This window comes from Pelophylax lessonae (genome assembly GCF_965119305.1).
Source record: "Pelophylax lessonae genome assembly, chromosome: 10".
NCBI classification, from domain to species: Eukaryota; Metazoa; Chordata; class Amphibia; order Anura; family Ranidae; genus Pelophylax; species Pelophylax lessonae.
In genome coordinates this window covers 146,988,868-147,009,988 of record NC_138777.1, presented here as the reverse complement: position 1 = coordinate 147,009,988, position 21,121 = coordinate 146,988,868, and the positions used below count along the sequence as shown (strand labels likewise).

The window sequence follows — 21,121 nt, the reverse complement described above, 5'->3', positions numbered from 1 at the left end:
AAGATTCAATCAGCAGTCCAGTTGTTACTGTCCAACAGCTGGTCTTCCCTTCGGACGTGCATGAGGGTTCTGGGGTTGATGGTGGCTTCATTCGAAGCAGTCCCATTTGCCCAGTCCCATACCCGAATTCTTCAGCAAGAGATTCTTCTCAGATGGAATCGGAATCCGGAATCCCTGGACAATCAGATACGATTGAGCAAACAGACCAGAGAGTCTCTGGTTTGGTGGCTTCGGTCTCCAATGCTCAGCCAGGGAAAGTCATTTCTGCCAATATATTGGACGATAGTGACCATGGATGCCAGTCTATCCGGATGGGGAGGAATTCTTGGTCAGTTATCTGTCCAGGGACTTTGGTCCCCGGAAGAATCCAGATTGCCGATAAATGTATTGGAACTGAGAGCGATCAGACTTTGTCTGATTCACTGGACCGAGCAGCTCCAGGGCAGCCCGGTTCGGATCCAGTCGGACAATGCCACGGCCGTGGCTTATGTCAATCATCAGGGGGGCACCAAGAGTGTCCGAGCGGCCAAAGAAGTGGCTTGCATTCTTCGCTGGGCGGAACGATTTGTTCCAGCAATCTCTGCGGTGTTCATTCCGGGGGTGGAGAATTGGCAGGCAGATTATCTCAGCCGTCAGACCCTGGATCAGGGGGAATGGTCCCTCCATCCAGACGTTTTCCACCAGTTGTGCCTACGGTGGGGCACACCGGATGTGGATCTGTTGGCATCACGATTCAACAGGAAAGTTCAGAGATTCGTGGCTCGCTCCCGCGATCCTCTAGCAGAAACCGCAGACGCACTGATCGCCCCGTGGGGGCAATACCAGCTAATATATGCCTTCCCTCCTCTCGCGTTACTGCCAAGACTTCTTCGCAGGGTAGAGGAGGAAGGAATCCCAGTAATCCTGGTAGCTCCGGACTGGCCTCGTCGAGCTTGGTACGCCGACATGGTCAGACTGGTGGCGGACGTCCCATGGAGACTTCCTCTCAGGGAGGATCTACTGTCTCAGGGACCGATCTTCCATCCTGCTTTACGATCGCTGGCTTTAACGGCCTGGCTATTGAGACCCAGGTGCTGAAGGACAAAGGTTTGTCAGCTTCAGTTATTCCTACTCTAGTTGAAGCAAGGAAAGCGACTTCCAGAAAGATTTATCATCGCACATGGAAGTCCTACATTGCATGGTGTGAACCTTTGGGGTTCCGTCCTCGGTCTTATTCGATTAGTCGAATATTGGCTTTTCTGCAACAAGGGGTTGAGCAGAAACTGGCCTTGAGTACTATCAAGGGTCAGGTCTCAGCATTAGCCATCTTCTTTCAGAAGCCTTTGGCTACTCATTCCTTGGTGCGGAATTTCATCCAGGGGGTGCGACATCTGGCTCCGCCAGTGCACGCGCCGTTACCCCCCTGGGATCTTAATTTAGTGTTGTCGGTTCTTCAGAAACCTCCCTTTGAAGATATTAGGGAGATTCCTCTACCCACGTTGTCCCAGAAGGTGGCCTTCTTGGTGGCTATTACTTCTGCACGCAGGGTGTCAGAACTGGCCGCATTATCTTGTCGTTCACCATATCTGGTGGTTCATAGAGATAAGGTGGTTCTTCGTCCGAATCCATCCTTCCTACCAAAAGTAGTTTCAGAATTTCATCTGAATGAAGAAATTGTATTACCTTCCCTGTGTCCTAAGCCCAGTCATCCTCGGGAATTTGCTTTGCACTCCTTGGATGTGGTCCGGGCGATCAGGGTATACTTGAAAACGACAGACTCGTTTCGCAAGACGGATTCACTTTTTGTGATCCCAGATGGACCCAAAAAGGGGTTGCCTGCATCTGCCGCGACCATTTCCAAATGGATCAGACAGACGGTAGTACAGGCTTATTCTATTAAGGGTCGGGAGCCCCCGTTCCCTGTTAAGGCGCACTCCACTCGGGCACTTAGTGCGTCATGGGCCTTTCGCCATCAGGCGTCAGTGGTCCAGGTGTGCAAGGCGGCTACCTGGTCGTCGGTGCATACCTTCTCTAAACATTATAAAGTTGATGTAATGGCATCGTCTGATGCCTCATTTGGCCGCAAGGTTTTGCAGGCCGCAATTTGAGGAGACCAGTGGTCTACCTCGAGGGTTTTTTTCCGTTGGAAAAATTTTTTCTTTTAGTCTCATTCTTTGTTTATAATGAGCCTTTAAAACTTCTAGTTTGGCACCAGTTGGGCCTTCTAGATTGGATTTGATTTTGTCAATCCCACCCCTCATTTGTGGCACTGCTTCTGGATGTCCCAGCTCTTGAGAATCAAGAAGACTACGTCTGTCAATGAGCGATAGAGAAAAATGGATTTTTGTAAGAACTTACCGTAAAATCCTTTTCTCTTAAGCTCATTGACAGACGTAGTACCCGCCCCTCTATCATTGAGTTGGGTTGGGTTAATTTCTCTGTACTGCTTTAAACAGAACTGATTCCCTGTAGCAGAGAGAGGGAGGATATACCCTCAGGGACTGCCCCCTAGGGTGGAGCCAGAACGTTTTGTCATTCTGCCTAGTCCTACTCCTGCGGAGACAACATAACCCAGCTCTTGAGAATCAAGAAGACTACGTCTGTCAATGAGCTTAAGAGAAAAGGATTTTACGGTAAGTTCTTACAAAAATCCATTTTTATTTTATTTTTCATTTTTCAATTTTCAAAACTTTGGGACAAAAAAGCAAGATCTGCAAAATACTCAATATGCCTCTCAACAAATAGCTCAGGGTGTCTACTTTCTAAGATGGGTCATTTGGGGGGGTTGTGCTGTCTTGGCATTTTATGGCCTTCGAAACTGTGATATGTAGGAGGAGTGAAATCAACAATTTGCGCCCTTAGAAAACCTGAAGGCGGTGCTTGGTTTTCGGGGTTCTGTACGCGGCTAGGCTCCCAAAAAGTCTCACACCTGTGGTATCCTTGTACTCAGGAGAAGCAGTAGAATGTATTTTGGGGTGTCATTCCACATATACCCATGGCATGTGTGAGAAATATATATTTTAGGGATAACTTTATGTTAAAAAAAGAAAAAAAGAAAGTGTTATTTTCCCGAAACTTGTGGCAAAATATAAAATGTTCCATGGACTTAACATGCCTTTCAGCAAATAGCTTGGGGTGTCTACTTTCCAAAAAGGGGTCTTGGAGGGGAAGGGAGTTGAACTGTCCTGGCATTTTATGCCAAATATTAGAAGCTTATGCCTCACATCACCCACTCTTCTAACCACTCGAAGACCAAGCCCTTTTTGATACTTTTTGTTTACATGAAAAAATTACTTTTTTGTGCTAGAAAATCACTTTGAACCCCAAATACTAGATATTTTTTAAATGCAGAGGCCCTAGAGATTAAAATGGTGGGTGTTGCAATTTTTTTTTCACACAGTATTTTCGCAGCGATTTTACAAACGCAAATTTTTGGGAAAAAAAACACTTTTTTGAATTTTAAGTGCCGGGTCACACTTGTGCGATGCGGGAAGGCTGCAAATTCGCAGCCTGTTCCCGCATTGCAAACGCACATCTGGCAGTTCACACTGCCATATGCGATACGCTGGGCGTGTCAATGAAATGTTAACGACACCGCCAGTTTGATCGCATATCGCAGTGCGATCTGAAAGTTCGCACAGGATCGGATCGCACAAGTGTGAACCACTGTGCGATCCGATCCTGATGCGGCTGAAAAAATGCCTCCTGTGCGAGTTTTGTGCGGGTGCAGTCTGAATTTAGCCATACAAAGTGTATGGCTGAATTTGCACTGCACATCCGATCGCATGTAACGAAGGAGCAGTGCACCTGAACTTATGCACAAAAACACTATATTGCCCAAATGTTTACTAACACATAAAAGATGATCTTATGCCGAGTACATAGATACCAAAAACGACATGCTTTAAAATTGCACACACCCGTGCAGCGGTGACAAACTAATTACATTTTTAAAAGCATTTAAAAGCTTTTACAGGTTACAACTTTAGATTTACAGAGGAGATCTGCTAGAATTACTGCCCTCGATCTGACGTTCACAGTGATGCCTCACATGCATGGTGCAAATGCTGTTTACATGTGACATGAGACCGATGCTTGCATTCGCCTTTGCGTGCGAGCACGGGGGGGACAAGAGGGCTTTAAATTTTTATTTTTTTTAATAATTTATTTTGCCTTTTTAATTTATTTTTACACTGTCCTTTTCATTTTTTTTTTTTTTTTTGTCATTTTTAGTCTTATCACAGGGAATGTAAACATCCCCTATGATAGCAATAGGTAGTGACAGGTACTCTTTTTGGAAAAAATTGGGGTCTATTAGAATTTAGATCTCTCCTCTGCCCTTAAAGCATTTGACCACATCAAGAATGGTGTGATAAGTTGCATTCCCAATTTACCAATGGCGCTGTTTATATCCAGGAAAACGGAAGTCATGAAATTCTCGTAGCTTCCGGTTTCTTAAGCCATAGAGATGATTGGAGCCATTCTGGTCTCTGATCAGCTCTATGGTCAGCTGGCAGAACCACCAGCTGCATTCTCGGGTTCCCCAGTGGGACAGGAGAGCTCAAGAAACCATGGAAGGTGGGGGGAGGGGGGCATCCCCTGATCCCCTTATCCCCTCCCACTGCTTGTAAAAGCAATCTAGCCGCTAATTAGCCACTAGGATTGCTTTTACATGAAAAAAAAAAAAACAATACTAAGATGATGCATAAATCTGAAGGCATCTTCTTGGTATGACCACTGAAAGTTTAGCGACGTACCAGTACGTTGCTGGTCCTTGTTGTGCATATATTGTAAGGTTCTTTTTTTATATACAGCCTGTGGGCTGGACGAAATAAGAGAACCTAACAGATTCCTCCATTCACATCGATCGATTGGTGGTATGCCCACCATTAGAATACCGCCCTGCATCCACCCACTTCTAATGATGGACATACACTGTTCTTTTTTTTTCGTTCAGCCCATGGGCTGAAAGAAAAAAAAGAACAAACAGATTCCTCCATTCACATCAATCGATGCGAATGAAGAAATCTCTGCCAAGAAAAGTGAATAAAAATGTATGTTGAAGCTTAGGGGAGATCCACCTCATCCCCTATGCTTCAGCATTTATGCTTTTTATTTTGAAAATAGATTTTTATTGAAGGTTTTAAACATACAATATCAGTCACACAACACCAAACATCGTAGTGACAGATAAGAAAATACAAAGTGAATGTCACAGATAGTCATGGTATACAATTCGCATGTACTATCATTAAAATATGTGTTAAGCCTGCACCAAGGTTGCAATTATAACAGCAGGAGTGAACGCAGCGACCCATCCCCCCCCACAGCACCCCAAATGGGAACATCCTGTGGCAGGGAGGGAGATGGGTCAACACACACCCCCAGTAATTTACTGATTGAAACATCAGGAAAGCATTGTAAAGAAGAACTGCATCCATAAATTTAACATTCAAGATATATTAAAATAAGTGCACCAAGGTTGCCAAGCAAGTTTTTGTGCTGTTTGCCAATAATTAGCACATCTCGAGTGTTGGTAATTCTGTTTAATGGCTTTCAGCCATTGCACATCCGATATTGAAGTACCCAGGTCTCTTTCCCATTTGTCCATATAGGCAGGCTTCACAAATGTTCATTTGTTTTGTAAGAGCGAGTAAAACAGCGAGATACCTTTACCAGGGGATGTTGGGATAGACCAGTACTTCCATACCTTCGAAGGAATATATGAGTAAGAGTGCCCCACAGACTGCAAAAAATGTTTGATACGCAAATATGGGAATATATTCTTCCCTGATAGTGAAAAGCGTTGGGAGAGTTCTGCGAAGGGAACAATCCCACGCTCAGTAGTCAGATCTGCAACGGTAGCGAAACCTCCATTCTTCCAGTCTGTGAGGGGCAAGTCTCCCAGTACAATTGCGAGAGCGTCAATGGGTACCTGTATTTTCATTAAGTCAGGGTATGCGGAAATGCTGCTGAACATTGCTCTCCAGGCTAGTAAGGTGGGAGAAATAGTCGGGTGGTGTAAAAGTCTGTTGTCTTTGATATGGGGACACATCAATATAAGGTTACTTAAGGAATTTGGTTCTACCAACTCAGCTTCTAACATTGACCACAGTTTGGGATGGATGTGAGGAGGGGAACCAGCTTCTAACCTGGTCCAGGAGTGATGCTATGTAGTAATCCCTCACTATCGGTAGACCCATTCCCCCACGATTTTCCCTTTCATCAGTATAGTTTGCCTGATTCTAGCCTTCTTGTCTGCCCATATAAATTTAGAAACTGTAGTTTGCAAATTGTTTAGATAGGAGTTGTGTATGAATATCGGGAGGGTGCGGAAGTGATATAGTATTTAGGGAGAAGTAGCATTTTAAATGCCGCTAGACAACCAGACCATGATAGAAAACATTTTTGGAGACGCTTTGTTTCAGCTTTTCTCTCCGCAAGGAGAGGGGGAAAGTTATTTTGAAAGAGGCTGGTGGTGCTAGAGGTTAGGTTAATGCCCAAGGAAGGGATGGAATGGGTAGCCCATTGGAAGGGAAACTCACGGGATATGATTTGACGTAAGCCAGGGTTGACTCCAATACTAAGTAGTTGGGACTTGGAAGCCTTAATCTTGTAATATGAAATAGTATTAAATTGATGAAGGATATCATATGCTGCCGTGAGGGAGCGGACAGGGTCTGATAGGGAAAGAATCACGTCATCCGCAAACAACGTGATTTTATGTTGTCCCGACTGTGAAGGGATGCCCCTGATCACCGAGGAAGATTTAATCTTCTCAGCCAACGGTTCCATTAGCAAGTCAAATATTAATGGTGATAAAGGGCAACCTTGCCTAGTACCATTAATAATCTTAAAAGGAGATGAGAACATGCCCTCAAAAAGTACATGTGCGGATGAATAGGAATACAGGGCCATAATCGTAGAGTAGACAGGGCCAACAAATCCAAATTTCTTTAGCACCTGGGACAGATAGCCCCAGTGGATTCTATCAAAGGCCTTCTCTGCATCCAAACTGAGGAGCAGAGAAGGCCTTTTAGTCCTTTCCGCTAGATGTATTAAATTGATAATTTTTCTCGTTGCCTCAGGGGCTTGGCGTCCCTCAACGAAACCTACCTGGTCGGGACTGACCAGGTTGGGTAAAATTTTGGCTAGTCGGTATGCAATCAGCTTGGCAAACAATCGATCATTTCACTATTTTTGATTACACCGATATTTTCCTTCACTGCACATGGACTAATTATTTTGGCATAAAGATTTTTTTTTTTGGCATAAGAAATTTTTTTGGGCATAAGAATTAATTAATGAATTATTTATTTATTTATTCCATGCATTTTTGATATATATATTTTCTGATATTTATCTATCACTTTTGGACTGTTCTACTATGATATGTTTTGCACATTTTATATGATCATGATTAGTGTTGAGCGAACACGGACTGTATTATTCGGGTTCGTACCGAATAATTGGATTTTTGTTCGGTCATTTAATTTCCTGTTTTGTATGTAATGGCGCGCTTTTAATGGCAGGCTTTCAACAGCCAATCAACAAGCGTTTAACTGGTGTGCCTTAAGCCATCCCAGCCATGCCTACTAATGTATTAGTAGCTGTGATTGGCCATCTGAAGCATGTGACCCATGTCTTTATAAGTTCGAGTCACAGCGCGGTGCGTCATTCTGCTGTAGTATTAGGGAGAGAGCACACATCATACGTGCTGGCTGCTGATTAGGGACAGACAGTGAAAAATTGTGTCCGAAAAGAATGCAGGGACAGGTCGGAGTGTAGGCAGGGAAAGTTATTTGAGCATTTTAGGGACAGGCTGCAGAGATTAGGCAGGGACAGTCTACATCGATTTTGCTGTGTTGGGGGTGGTGCAGTGAACGATCTTTTTGAGCATTTTAGGGACAGGCTGGAGAGATTAGGCAGAGACAGTCTACATCGATTTTGCTGTGTGGGGGGTGGTGCAGTGAACAATCTTTTTGAGCATTTTAGGGACAGGCTGGAGAGATTAGGCAGGGACAGTCTACATCGATTTTGCTGTGTGGGGGGTGGTGCAGTGAACAATCTCTTTGCCCTCACTTGAGCCCACTGAGGAGGAGGAGGAGGAGGGAGAAAAAAAAATATTTTTATCAGTCAGTTGTGTGCAGCGTTCATCAGCTATATTTTACTACAAGTTAACGGGAATTTTTTTTTTTTCCCCCTTCATAGCCTGCTTGCTGCTGACTCTGAGCTGACTGTGACATAAGACACTGCTGTGTTCACATGTGCTATTGAAAAATCACCAATTTTATATCATATTTTCTATTCCGCTATTCAATCTACACCCTTTGGGGTAAAAAGAATTAAATTGCGGCATAGTCTGTATCGGTACGTGTGAGGTACACCTTCCAAATTTTTGGGGCGCATCTTCCACCGCCGAGGATTGCAGGGTGCTTCAGTTTGCCTCCTGTTCTGAACTCCTCCTACTCCTCATCCTGCCTTTAGGGTACAAAAAATAGTAATCGGGGCCTAGCCTGGGTCTGTACATGTGAGATACACCTTTTGATATCATATTTTCTATTCCGCTATTCAATCTACACCCTTTGGGGTAAAAAGAATTAAATTGCGGCATAGTCTGTATCGGTACGTGCGAGATACACCTTTCCAATTTTTTGGGCGCATCTTACACCGCCGAGTATTGCAGGGTGCTTCAGTTTGCCTCCTGCCTGTTCCGAACTCCTCCTACTCCTCATCCTGCCTTTAGGGTACAAAAAATTGTAATCGGGGCCTAGTCTGGGTTTGTACGTGTCAGATAAACCTTTTGATATCATATTTTCTATTCCGCTATTCAATCTACACCCTTTGGGGTAAAAAGAATTAAATTGCGGCATAGTCTGTATCGGTACGTGTGAGATACACCTTCCAAATTTTTGGGGCGCATCTTACACCGCCGAGGATTGCAGGGTGCTTCAGTTTGCCTCCTGTTCCGAACTCCTCCTACTCCTCATCCTGCCTTTAGGGTACAAAAAATAGTAATCGGGGCCTAGTCTGGGTCTGTACGTGTGAGATACACCTTTTGATATCATATTTTCTATTCCGCTATTCAATCTACACCCTTTGGGGTAAAAATAATTAAATTGCGGCATAGTCTGTATCGGTACGTGTGAGATACACCTTCCAAATTTTTGGGGTGCATCTTCCACCGCCGAGGATTGCAGGGTGCTTCAGTTTGCCTCCTGTTCCGAACTCCTCCTACTCCTCATCCTCTCATCCTGCCTTTAGGGTACAAAAAATAGTAATCGGGGCCTAGTCTGGGTCTGTACGTGTGAGGTACACCTTTTGATATCATATTTTCTATTCCGCTATTCAATCTACACCCTTCGGGGTAAAAATAATTAAATTGCGGCATAGTCTGTATCGGTACGTGTGAGATACACCTTCCAAATTTTTTGGGCGCATCTTACACCACCGAGGATTGCAAGGTGCTTCAGTTTGCCTCCTGTTCCGAACTCCTCCTACTCCTCATCCTGCCTTTAGGGTACAAAAAATTGTAATCAGGGCCTAGTCTGGGTCTGTACGTGTCAGATACACCTTTTGATATCATATTTTCTATTCCGCTAGTCAATCTACACCCTTTGGGGTAAAAAGAATTAAATTGCGGCATAGTCTGTATCGGTACGTGTGAGATACACCTTTCCAATTTTTGGGGCGCATCTTACACCGCCGAGGATTGCAGGGTGCTTCAGTTTGCCTCCTGTTCCGAACTCCTCCTACTCCTCTTCCTCATCCTCCCTTTAGGGTACAAAAAATTGTAACCGGGGCCTAGTCTGTGTTTGTACGTGTGAGATACACCATTTTATATCCTTTTTCCTATTCCGCTATTCAATATACACCCTTTTGGGGTGAAAAAAATTAAATTGCAGCATACTTTGCATATTTGACTGAGATACACCCGTGCGATACTGTTGTTATTTTGTTCCGCTATTCAATGAACACCTTTCTAGGGCAAGATCATAAATTACAGAAATATGAGGAGCCCGTCAAATATGGGCCGTGGCCTGGGTCATTGGTTTGCTGCTGACAGTGCCTCCAGTTCCTTCACATTGTCTCCCACCCAGTCTACTGCAGAAAGGTCAGAGTTGGCACCTGCAGCCGATGTCCAACCGTCTTTCACCTCACCCCCTTGCAAATTAGACAAGCAGTCTGAGCCCCAAGTCATGCAGCAGTCTCTTCTTCTTTTTGATGACTCTGTCAGCAGGGTTTCCCAGGGCCATCCACCTAGCCCTGCCCCAGAAGTGGAAGAGATTGAGTGCAGCGATGCCCAACCACTTATTTCTCAAGATGAGTACATGGAAGGACCATCGCAGCACGTCTCCGATGATGACGAAACGCAGGTGCCAACTGCTGCGGCACTCAGAATTGTGGAGAGCGACAAGGAGGGCAGGGGTGAAGACTGGGTGGAAGATGATGTGGAGGACGATGAGGTCCTCGACCCAACATGGAATGAAGGTCATGCAGGTGACCTGAGTAGTTTGGAGGAAGAGGCGGTGGTCGCACAGAGCCACCAGCACAGCAGAAGAGGGAGCAGGGTGCAAAAGCGTAGCGGCCGTGCCCTAGACACTACGCCTGCTACTGCCCAACGCAGCAAGGGACCGAGCGCACCAAAGCCAGCTCAAAGGAGTTCTCTAGCGTGGAAGTTCTTAAGAAAATGTGCTGATGACAGGACACGAGTGGTTTGCACCCTGTGCAATCAGAGCCTGAAGCGAGGCATAAACCTTCTCAACCTGAGCACAACCTGCATGATCAGGCATCTAAGTGCAAAGCACGAGCTGCAGTGGAGTAGACACCTTCAAAACCAAGAAAGGTCTCTGGCTCCTCCTGCTTCCTCTTCTGCTGCAGTCTCGGCCTCTTCATCCACCTCTGTAGTGATACCGGCACCTACCACCCCGCAAACAGACGATCTGTCAGCAACACCACCACCTGGGTCACCAACCATCTCCACAATGTCCCGTGGAAGCTTTCAGCTTTCCATCTCCCAAACACTTCAGAGGAAGAGGAAGTACCCCCCTACCCACCCGCGATCCCTGGCCCTGAATGCCAGCATTTCAAAATTCTTGACCATTGAAATACTGTCATTCCGTCTGGTGGAGACGCACAGTTTTAAAAGCCTTATGTCGGTGGCTGTCCCACAGTACGTCGTGCCCAGCCGCCGCTACTTTTCCAGGCAAGCCATCCCATCCCTGCACAACCAAGTGGAGGAAAAATCAGGTGTGCACTGCGCAACGCCATCTGTGCCAAGGTCCACCTAACTACCGATACGTGGACCAGGGCGTTATATCTCCCTAACGGCACACTGGGTAAATGCAGTGGCGGATGGGCCTGAGGCGGATAGCAATTTGGCGCATGTCCTTCCACCACCGAGGATTGCAGGGCGCTTCAGTTTGCCTCCTGTTCCTAACTCCTCCTACTCCGCTTCCTCATCCTCTACCGCCTCCTCATCCGGTCAGCACAACACCTTCACCACCAACTTCAGCACAGCCAGGGGTAAACGACAGCAGGCAGTTTTAAAACTTGCCTGTTTGGGGGAAAAACCACACACCGTGCAGGAGTTGTGGAGGAGCATGGAACAGCAGACAAATGAGTGGTTGCTGCCAGCGAGCCTCAAGCCCGGCCTGGTGGTGTGCGATAACGGGCGAAATCTCATAGCAGCTCTGGGCCTAGCTGGTTTGACGCACATCCCTTGCCTGGCGCATGTGCTGAATTTGGTGGTGCAGAGGTTCCTTAAAAATTACCCTGATATGTCAGAGCTGCTGCAGAAAGTGCGGGCCGTCTGTGCGCACTTTCGGTGTTCTCACCCTGCTGCTGCTCGCCTGTCAGCGCTGCAGCGTAACTTCGGCCTTCCCGCTCACCGCCTCATATGTGACGTGCCCACAAGGTGGAACTCCACCTTGCACATGCTGGAAAGACTGTGCGAGCAGCAGCAGGCCATAGTGGAGTTTCAGCTGCAGCACGCACGCGTGAGTCGCTCTGCGGAACAGCACCACTTCACCACCAATAACTGGGCCTCCATGCGAGACCTGTGTGCCTTGTTGCGCTGTTTTGAGTACTCCACCAACATGGCCAGTGCCGATGACGCCGTTGTCAGCTTAACTATCCCACTTCTATGCCTCCTTCAAAAAACGATTCGGGGAATGATGGAAGAGGATGTGGCACAGGATGAGGAGGAGGAGGAGGAGGAGGATGAAGAGGTAACATTTCCAAGGCTTTCAGGGCAGTCATTCGCAAGTGTCTCCGAGGGTGGGTTCCTGCACACACAAACGCCAGGTACACAATTGTCCAGCAGGGGCACAGTTCTGGAGGATGAGGAGGAGGAGATGGAGGAGGAGATGGAACCATGTTCACAGCAGGGTGGCACCCAGGCCAGCTCATGGCCATCACTGGTGCATGGCTGGGGGGATACAGAGGACACAGACGATACACCTCCCACAGAGGACAGCCTTTCGTTGCCTCTGGGCAGCCTGGCACACATGAGCGATTACATGCTGCAGTGTCTCCACAACGACCGCTGAGTTGCCCACATTCTAACTTGTGCTGATTACTGGGTGGCCACGCTGCTGAATCCCCATTACAAGGACAACGTACCGTTCTTAATTCACTCACTGGAGCGGGATCGCAAGATGCGTGAGTACAAGCGCACGCTGGTAGACGCGATGCTGCTGGCATTCCCACCTGACAGCGGGGCCACAGTGGAAGCACAAGGCCAAGGCAGAGGAGGAGGAGGAAGAGGTCGCCAACGCAACCAGGGCACTGCCAGCACCTCAGAAGGCAGGGTTAGCATGGCCGAAATGTGGAAAAGCTTTGTCAGCACGCCACAACAAACGGCAGCACCAGCAGCTCATATGGAACGTCTTAGCAGGAGGCAGCATTTCACCAACATGGTGGTGCAGTATGTGTGCACACGCCTACATGTAGTGAATGACGGGTCTGCCCCCTTCAACTTCTGGGTCTCCAAATTGGGCACATGGCCTGAGCTTGCCCTTTACACCTTGGAGGTGCTGGCGTGCCCTGCAGCCAGTGTATTATCTGAACGTGTATTTAGCAATGGCTGGGGGCGTTATTACAGACAAGCGCAGCATAGGCCGCCTGTCCAGAGACAATGTGGACAAGCTCACGTTCATTAAAATGAACCAGGCACACAGGACTTTTCCGTACCTTGTGCAGAATAGAGATGGATACCGACCTTACCCAGCCATTGTTATATTTTTGATCTTTCTCACTCTTTTGGGGTGTACCCTAATTTAAAATGACTGAAAAAAAGCAGTGTTGGCTACCTCGTCCCCCTCCACCGCCGCTTCCACCTATACCGCCACATCCACCGCCACCTCAACCTCCCTCCTACTCCATATGGGCCTCCTCCTTCACAGATGAAGAAAATTGTTTTATTTTTCTGGTTTTTTTTTGTTGTTTTAAGTTATTTCCCTATCCACATTTGTTTGCAGAGCACTTGCCGTGCTCTTAACTACATTTTGCTGCCATTTGCAGCACTCTAGCCCTTTCCATTGGTGTTTTAGAGCCATTTTAGTGCCTGAAAGTTCGGGTCACCATTGACTTCAATGGGGTTCGGTGTCCGGGTAAAGTTCGGAAAAAGTCCGGGACACCGACCCGGACTTTTTCTTCAAGTTCGGCCGAACCCGCCGAACACGGACATCCAGGTGTCCGCTCAACTCTAATCATGATGCATTGATTGATGAGCACTATTTATATTCATTTAGAAGAGTTTTTATTGTCACACTAGTTTACATATATATTCGGGACTATTATGAAAATGGATTATCTTAAAGTAGCTTTTTAGCGATTTTAACAGCTTGATGCTGTTATCTGGCATTCACCCCTAATATCCTATTTTATCTTTTATATATTGCAAACTGTCATTTTAGACCTATTGGAAGACAGACACTGGATTTGTTTTAGGTCTTGAGTACTTTTAAGATTCGGATTCTTAGAGTCGGATTTACCGCTTTTTTCTTATATATCTGATTGATCTCCTTATATCTGTGGCTTTATATGATTTAGGATTGTTATGGAATTGGATTATCTGGAAGTAGCTTTTTTAGCGATTGTTTGATTATGCGATTTTAACAGTGTGTTGCTATTGCCTATCTGTTTTTACATGAGAATCAGAAGGTGATCTTATATTGTTAATTGTAATTTTAGACCTACTGGAAGACAGACACTTCATTTGTTTTAGGTCTTGGATTATTTTTAAGATTCGGAAAAAATTTTTAAGATTCGGATTTTACTACTTTTTTCTCCTTTTATGTGTAACTTTAAATATACAGATTTTTCACATGGTGTTTCCCACCATAATCTACTTGGCTCTTGCTGTTGAAGGTGGTGCAGGAGTGGCAGGCAGACACTGGTGCACTAAACAAAAGAAATACAAGAGCAACAGAGAAAATAACACATAGAACAACACAAAAAGCTAAATATTAGCAATTGTATAGCAATGTATAGAAAACTTCGGAGAAGTGAGATTCCTGAGGGAATCACTAAAAGAACAAGCGATTCTAATGAATCTGTACGGAACTGCGTCTGCTCAACTAAAGGGGGTAAGAAAAATGTAAAGTATAAAGAGCATATGAACAGGAGTCCACCAGAATGGGTGGAGTATGAAAGTTATTGTAGGCAAGGGCTGCATCAAAAATATTCAGGTAGTGTCAGAAGGGGAGGGGGAGCCAGCGGATGGCGGACGATTTCCTCTGTCTGGTTCCAGGATCTTCCAGTCATGTAAAAGTCGTATCCCTTCCTTCAAAGTTGTAATCATGTAGGTAGAATCGCCTTTGGTAATCAGTAATTTGGCTGGGTAGATCCATTTGTATGGGATCCGGTGATTGTATAATGGTTTGGTTAAAGATGCCATTTGTCTCCTACGCTGCATAGTACAAGTCCGCTTAGAAGGACAAGTCCAGCATACTGTCTGGAAATGTATCCTTGTTTCTTGCCGCCACCAGTAGGCCTTCTTTTATGTGGAAAAAATGAATCCGAGCTATAGTGTCCCTAGGTACATTGTCAGGGATGTGAGAAGGCTTGGGTAACCTATGAAGGCGGTCAACGACCAATTCCTCTAAGGGGGCGTCAGTAACAGCTTCCTTTATGATGTTGACAAGGTATGGTTTTAAGTCCTGTTTACGCATAGTTTCAGGAATCCCCGGTACCCTCACATTATTTCGCCTAGAGCAATCCTCCAGGTCCGCTAATTTCGATTTCACCCATTGCATTTCGTTGTCTCTAGCTTTGTGAGAGTCCACCATGTCATTGAAAGTTGTGGCAAATTCACCCATCTTGTCCTCCAAGTGGGTCACTCTTTGTGTAACTTCAGAAATATCTGATTTAAACTGCTGTGCAAGAGACATAATATCTGCATGAATGGTGGTGCGTAAGGATACCAACATGTCCTTAAGAGTGGTATCTAGTACCAGTTGGTTTGTAGTTGGAAACTCCATGATGGAATCCTGGAGATTTCTGGTGATATCTGAAGAGATAGAAGTGCTAGCCCCTGCTGTGCCGGTCTCGTCATGATGGAGTTTTGGCCTATGCTTAGCAGGGCTAGAGGAGGCTGAGGAGGAATGTGAGCGAGGGTCTGTAAAGACCCTTTGTATAACACATAAGCATTGAAAAGAGCCAATTGAAATAAGTACACAGACACATTTTTGTATCAGCGTATGGCCTTATGGGCAATTAAGGACTGTCCCATCACCTGGTCGTTGAAGTCCAACCCTCCCATTTTACGGTTATAGTAATAGACACAGAGGGGCTTTTCAACAACACAAGTGACGACTGTTGGGTTTGGGTGAATGGAGGATGGAACTAAAATGTTCGTTTGTCCCTCCACTTCACTGCGAGCAATTTATTGCACCTCAAGCAGGCTCTTTCCCCCTGACTAAGTGGGGCATTTACAAGCCATTGGGGGAAGCCCCGGCAATTAGATCGCACAGTGCCACATGTGCCTATTCCTAATTGAAAGAGGTGTCTAAAAAGTGGCACGCTGGAATAAAAATTGTCCACATACAAGTGGTACCCCTTTCTGAATAAGGCTGACACCAAGTCCCAAACAATCTTGCCGCTGCTCCCTATGTAGTCTGGGCAGTAGTGGGGCTCCACATTGCTGTCCTTTACCTCGTAAACCCAGAAACTACATGTATAGCTGGTGGCCCTGTCACAGAGCTTATACATCTTGACCCTGTATCTGGCAGGCTTGCTGGGGATAAACTGCGTGAAAGCTCGTCAACGCAGACATCTTGTTGGAGGATAAACAAGGCTGCAAATCTTCGATTGAAATGGTTACGAGGGACCAAATTTTGTGGAGCCGGTCATATCTAGGGTCACCCCGAGGAAGATCATTCTCATTGAAATGCATGAACTGCAATATTTGCTCGTATCGAGCCCTGGACGTAGCAGCAGAGAACACGGGCATATGATGAATTGGGTCAGTGGACCAATATGACCGCAACTCACTCTTTTTAGTAATGCCCATGTTGAGGGATAGAAAAGGTCTTAGAAACCTCTTAAATTCGGAAACCGTTATAGGTTTCCTGCCAAATTGTCTGGCAAGGTTTGAATTTGGATTGGAGGCCATGAATTGGTTAGCATACAAATTGCTTTGATCCACAATAGATCTGTACAAATCTTCTGTGAAAAACAGCAAAAAAAAATTAAGGGAATTAAAATCAGCTGTTTCCACTTGAATTCCGGGTTGGCCAGTGAATGGGGTAAGTATGGGCGCTGCAGAATTTGTGGGCTGCCAATTAGGATTTGCAAGCGCATCAGGAAGGATACTATGGGCTCTACATGTCTGTCTTTGAATTATTGGTGGCTGCAGGACACTACTTGTGCTAGCCACCACACCAGCTTGAACTGCATTTATGGGACTCGCCATGTCACCAAGTCTTACTCTGCAGTGCTGGTATGTCTAGGACCAGGGTGTACTAGGCCGCTGGTGCTTGCCAGTTCACCAGAAGGTTGAGCGGCAGTAGTACTGGCTCTCTGCTGCATATGAGAACAATGCGGTTGTTGCACCTCAGCAACAGAAGATTGGGGTGGGGTAAGCCTGACCTTAGCAGGGACCTCTACTCCATCGTTAGAGCTATCTGTCAGGGTGCCGCTGCTGTCTACAGGTTCAAATATTGAGCCTGATTCTGACCGTGAGGCTTCCCCATCGCTCTCATCAGTCATACTCAGTATCCTGTAGGCCTCTTCACTAGTGTACCTCTGTTTGGACATTTTGGCCAATAAATGTACAGGTTCCTAGTACGACTCACAGGTAAAAAAAAGCACCTGGTTTTTGAGGACTGTTTGAACCGCTACAAAAAAAAACTGCTAGTGCTAGCAGAGATCAGGACTGACTCTGCTTACACTGCGGTTTTGTGTGTTGTGTTTTGGAAGTGACAGTAATCTATTGATTACTGCACTTGCTTGGGTGGGGTAGGCTGGGCGGAGGGGCTAAACGCAGGTGCTGGCAGGAGTTAGTGCTGATCATGCTAACACTGTGTTTTGGGAACACTAAACTATGGGGATGCTATTATAGTTCTGATCAGATCAAAGATATTGATCTGTTCAAACACTATACTAGTAATGGAGGTGTATAGTGTGTGTGTGTTAGTGTTACTGGCAATCTGTGATTGACCCTAATTGACGCTAAATAACTTAACTGGGGGGGGGGGGCGATCAGAGGGTTAAAACTTTATTATAAAATGTGGTGGAACCCTGACACTATAATAAAACTGACACTGACGCTAACAACCCTAACTAGCGTCACCCGTGACACTAATACAGTGATCAGTAATCACTGTATATAGTGTACACTGTGACAGGGCAGTGAAGGGGTTAACTGGGGGTAATCAAGGGGTTAAACCTTTATAGGGGATGTATGGCGGGTGCCCTAAACCTATCTGTGACACTAATACAGTGATCAGTAATTAACTATATACTGTACATAGTATACAGTGCGATAGGGAGTGAATGGGTTAACTGGGGGACATCAAGGGATTAAACCTATTTTTAGGGGATAGATGGCGGGTGCCCTAAACCTATCTGGGCCTAGCGCAAGCGCAAATTAGGGTCACAAGTAACACAACTACAGTGATCAGTAATTCGCTATATACTGTATATAGCGTACAGTGTGATAGGGAGTGAAGGGGTTAACTGGGGGAGATCAAGGGGTTAAACCTTTATTAAGGGATAGATGGTGGGTGCCCTAAACCTATTTGGGCCTAGCGCAAGCGCAAATTAGGCTCACAAGTGACACTAATACAGTGATCAGTAATAATCTGTATACACTGTAGACAGTGTACACTGTGAGGGGTTAACTAGGGGGGGGGTGATCAGGGGTAATCAAGGGGTTAAAGTGTGCCTATGTGTGGTAGTGTTAGTGTAATAATCGTGTAGTGTACTCACTTTTACATGCTGCTTCTTCTTCTCCTGGAACCGAAAGGGCTTCTAGGAGAGAAGATTACATCACTTCCCCTGCCTGTGTTTACATTACACAGGCAGAGGACATGATGCCATTGGCCAGAACTAATCACCAGATCCAGGCCAAAAATCATTGGTCTGCATCTAGTGACTAATCGGTTCTGAGCCGAATCAGAGCAGATTGGGATCACGCCCTAGACCCGTGATTGTGCATCACGTAGATCTACATGACTTTGCGCAGCTGGGGCGGGCAGTCACCAACTGGGAAAAGTATTTAAAGTATGTTGCTGAACTGATAAAGGATTTGAAAGACAGAGGAGGAATACTGTCCCATTGAAAGCGCTGCTAGTGTGAACATTGTTTATTATTCAATATATTTATATTTTATGTGGATAATGGAAGCATTAGTATATGATATCTAAAACATGCTGCCAAAATACAAACGCCAATATTCTGTACATTTTTCTAATCTCCCTGTATATACAGGCTATGCTGGCTGGATAACACTCAGGGCTTTGGCTGCTTAGACATAAAGTTCTAGTGTTGACTTGATCATAAGCTTTAAAGGCAGATGAGCTGAGGTTTTCTTAAATTCTCACTCAGCTTACCACCTCTCTCATTTGGTATAGCTACAGTTGCTTGCTCAAGGCTGATTGCTTTACTTCCAGCAACGTCTTTAAAAGTCTCCTAGAAGAGAGTTTTGCTGCATACAGGTCCTTGTGGATGTAGGCCATGTTCACACCTGAGCCTATTTCAGCTCGTAATAATACGCTTATCTCTGAAGTCTCAAAACACCCAACAAGTAAAATCCCATTCATTTCAATGGCCCCTGTGCACATCTGAGTGTTTTGTCACCTGAAACAAAATGCCTGAAGCTCAAAAAAGTACATGAGCTTCTTTTATGGCAGATTATGGCAGATTACGAGCGTTTTTGTTAAATGTCAATGCCTGCCTCCAAGCACTTGCAAAAAAATCTAAAAAAAACCCCAAAAAATGCCTGGAAAAAGCCCAAAAAAACGCCTGAAAACGATATGCTCAGATGTGAATGGAGCCTAACTCCAGAGGAAACAGACAGCTTTACAACATACTCCTAAGGCCTAAACAAGATGACCATGTCATACAGGCTGGTAAAAAATATGTAAAAAAAAAAACCTAATTCACATCACAAGGCCCAGACTCCTGTTAATTGGCTGGGTTGCTAAATGTTCATTACACAGATTGTCAAAGTTGCTAATACACTGTGCAAATTTTATTCATTTGCTGAGTGGGTGGCCCTGCCATCTCATTTCATCAACTCTTGTCATAGGAGCCTGCCATTAAATTGTCAGCCGAAAAGTGGCTGCATCCAGTCAGATGCAGCTGTTGTCTGGGTATTTTCATAATCCTCTGATCCCTACTGTATTAAAGTGTATTGTATTTGTACTGTCTACCCTCAAGTTGTAAAGCGCTGCGTAAACTGTCGGCGCTATATAAATACTATATAATAACAATAATAATAATTTTGACAGCCAGCTTGTATGCTGAACAAAAAAAAAAAGTAAAAAGGACACTTGCCTATCCAGTGCCATCATGCTAACTTTGTTAAGCCAGCTGTACAGCTTCACAGTCAACTCCCCACTGTGCTTGCGCTGCACCCCATGAAGAGTCCTGCAGCCTTCTGGTGTGATCCAGGTACATATGGGAGCAGATACCTGTCAAACCCAGGTACTCACTACCCCCCCCCCCCCCCCCCCGGGTGCAGTTTCACTTTATTGCTTCTTACAGATCAAATAAAATGTAGAATGATTAGTAATATTAAGTTAATTTTATAATAATAATAAAAAAAAAAAAAACAACTAGTCCTAAAACAGAGGCATGGACTCCACAGAGAGAGATATAATTTTGCCCCTGTACAAATCATTAGTATGACCTCATCTGGAATATGCAGTTCACTTTTGGGCACCAGTTCTTAAAAAGGATATTGGGGAACTGGAGAAAGTGCAGAGAAGGGCAACCAAACTGATAAGAGGCATGGAGGACCTCAGCTATGAGAAAATATTAGAGGAACTGAATTTATTCTCTCTTGAGAAGAGGAGATTAAGGGGGAATATGATCAACATGTATAAATACATAAGGGGTCCATATAGTGAACTTGGTGTTGAGTTGTTCACTTTAAGGTCAACACAGAGGACAAGGGGGCACTCTTTACGTCTAGAGGAAAACAGATTTTTTTCTCCAAATACGGCAACCAAACTGATAAGAGGCATGGAGGACCTCAGCTATGAGAAAATATTAGAGGAACTGAATTTATTCTCTCTTGAGAAGAGGAGATTAAGGGGGGGGGGGGGGATATGATCAACATGTATAAATACATAAGGGGTCCATATAGTGAACTTGGGTTTGAGTTGTTCACTTTAAGGTCAACACAGAGGACAAGGGGGCACTCTTTACGTCTAGAGGAAAACAGATTTAGTCTCCAAATATGGAAAGGTTTCTTCACCATAAGAGCTGTGAAAATGTGGAATAGACTCCCTCCAGAGGTGGTTCTGGCTAGCTCGCTATGTTGCTTTAAAAAAGGCCTGGAATATTTCCTAGGTGTACATAATATAAATGGGTACTAACATTTTTTTTAGGTAAAGTTGATCCAGGGAATATCCAATTGCCTCTCGGGGGATCAGGAAGGAATTTTTTTCCCCTGCTGTAGCAAATTGGA

General features: G+C 45.2%; 1 protein-coding gene across 1 annotated transcript in view; it reads left to right on the top strand.

Moving 5' to 3' along the window:
* Positions 1 to 21,121, top strand: part of EHBP1L1 (EH domain binding protein 1 like 1) — a 539,613-nt gene that overhangs the window by 379,782 nt on the left and 138,710 nt on the right.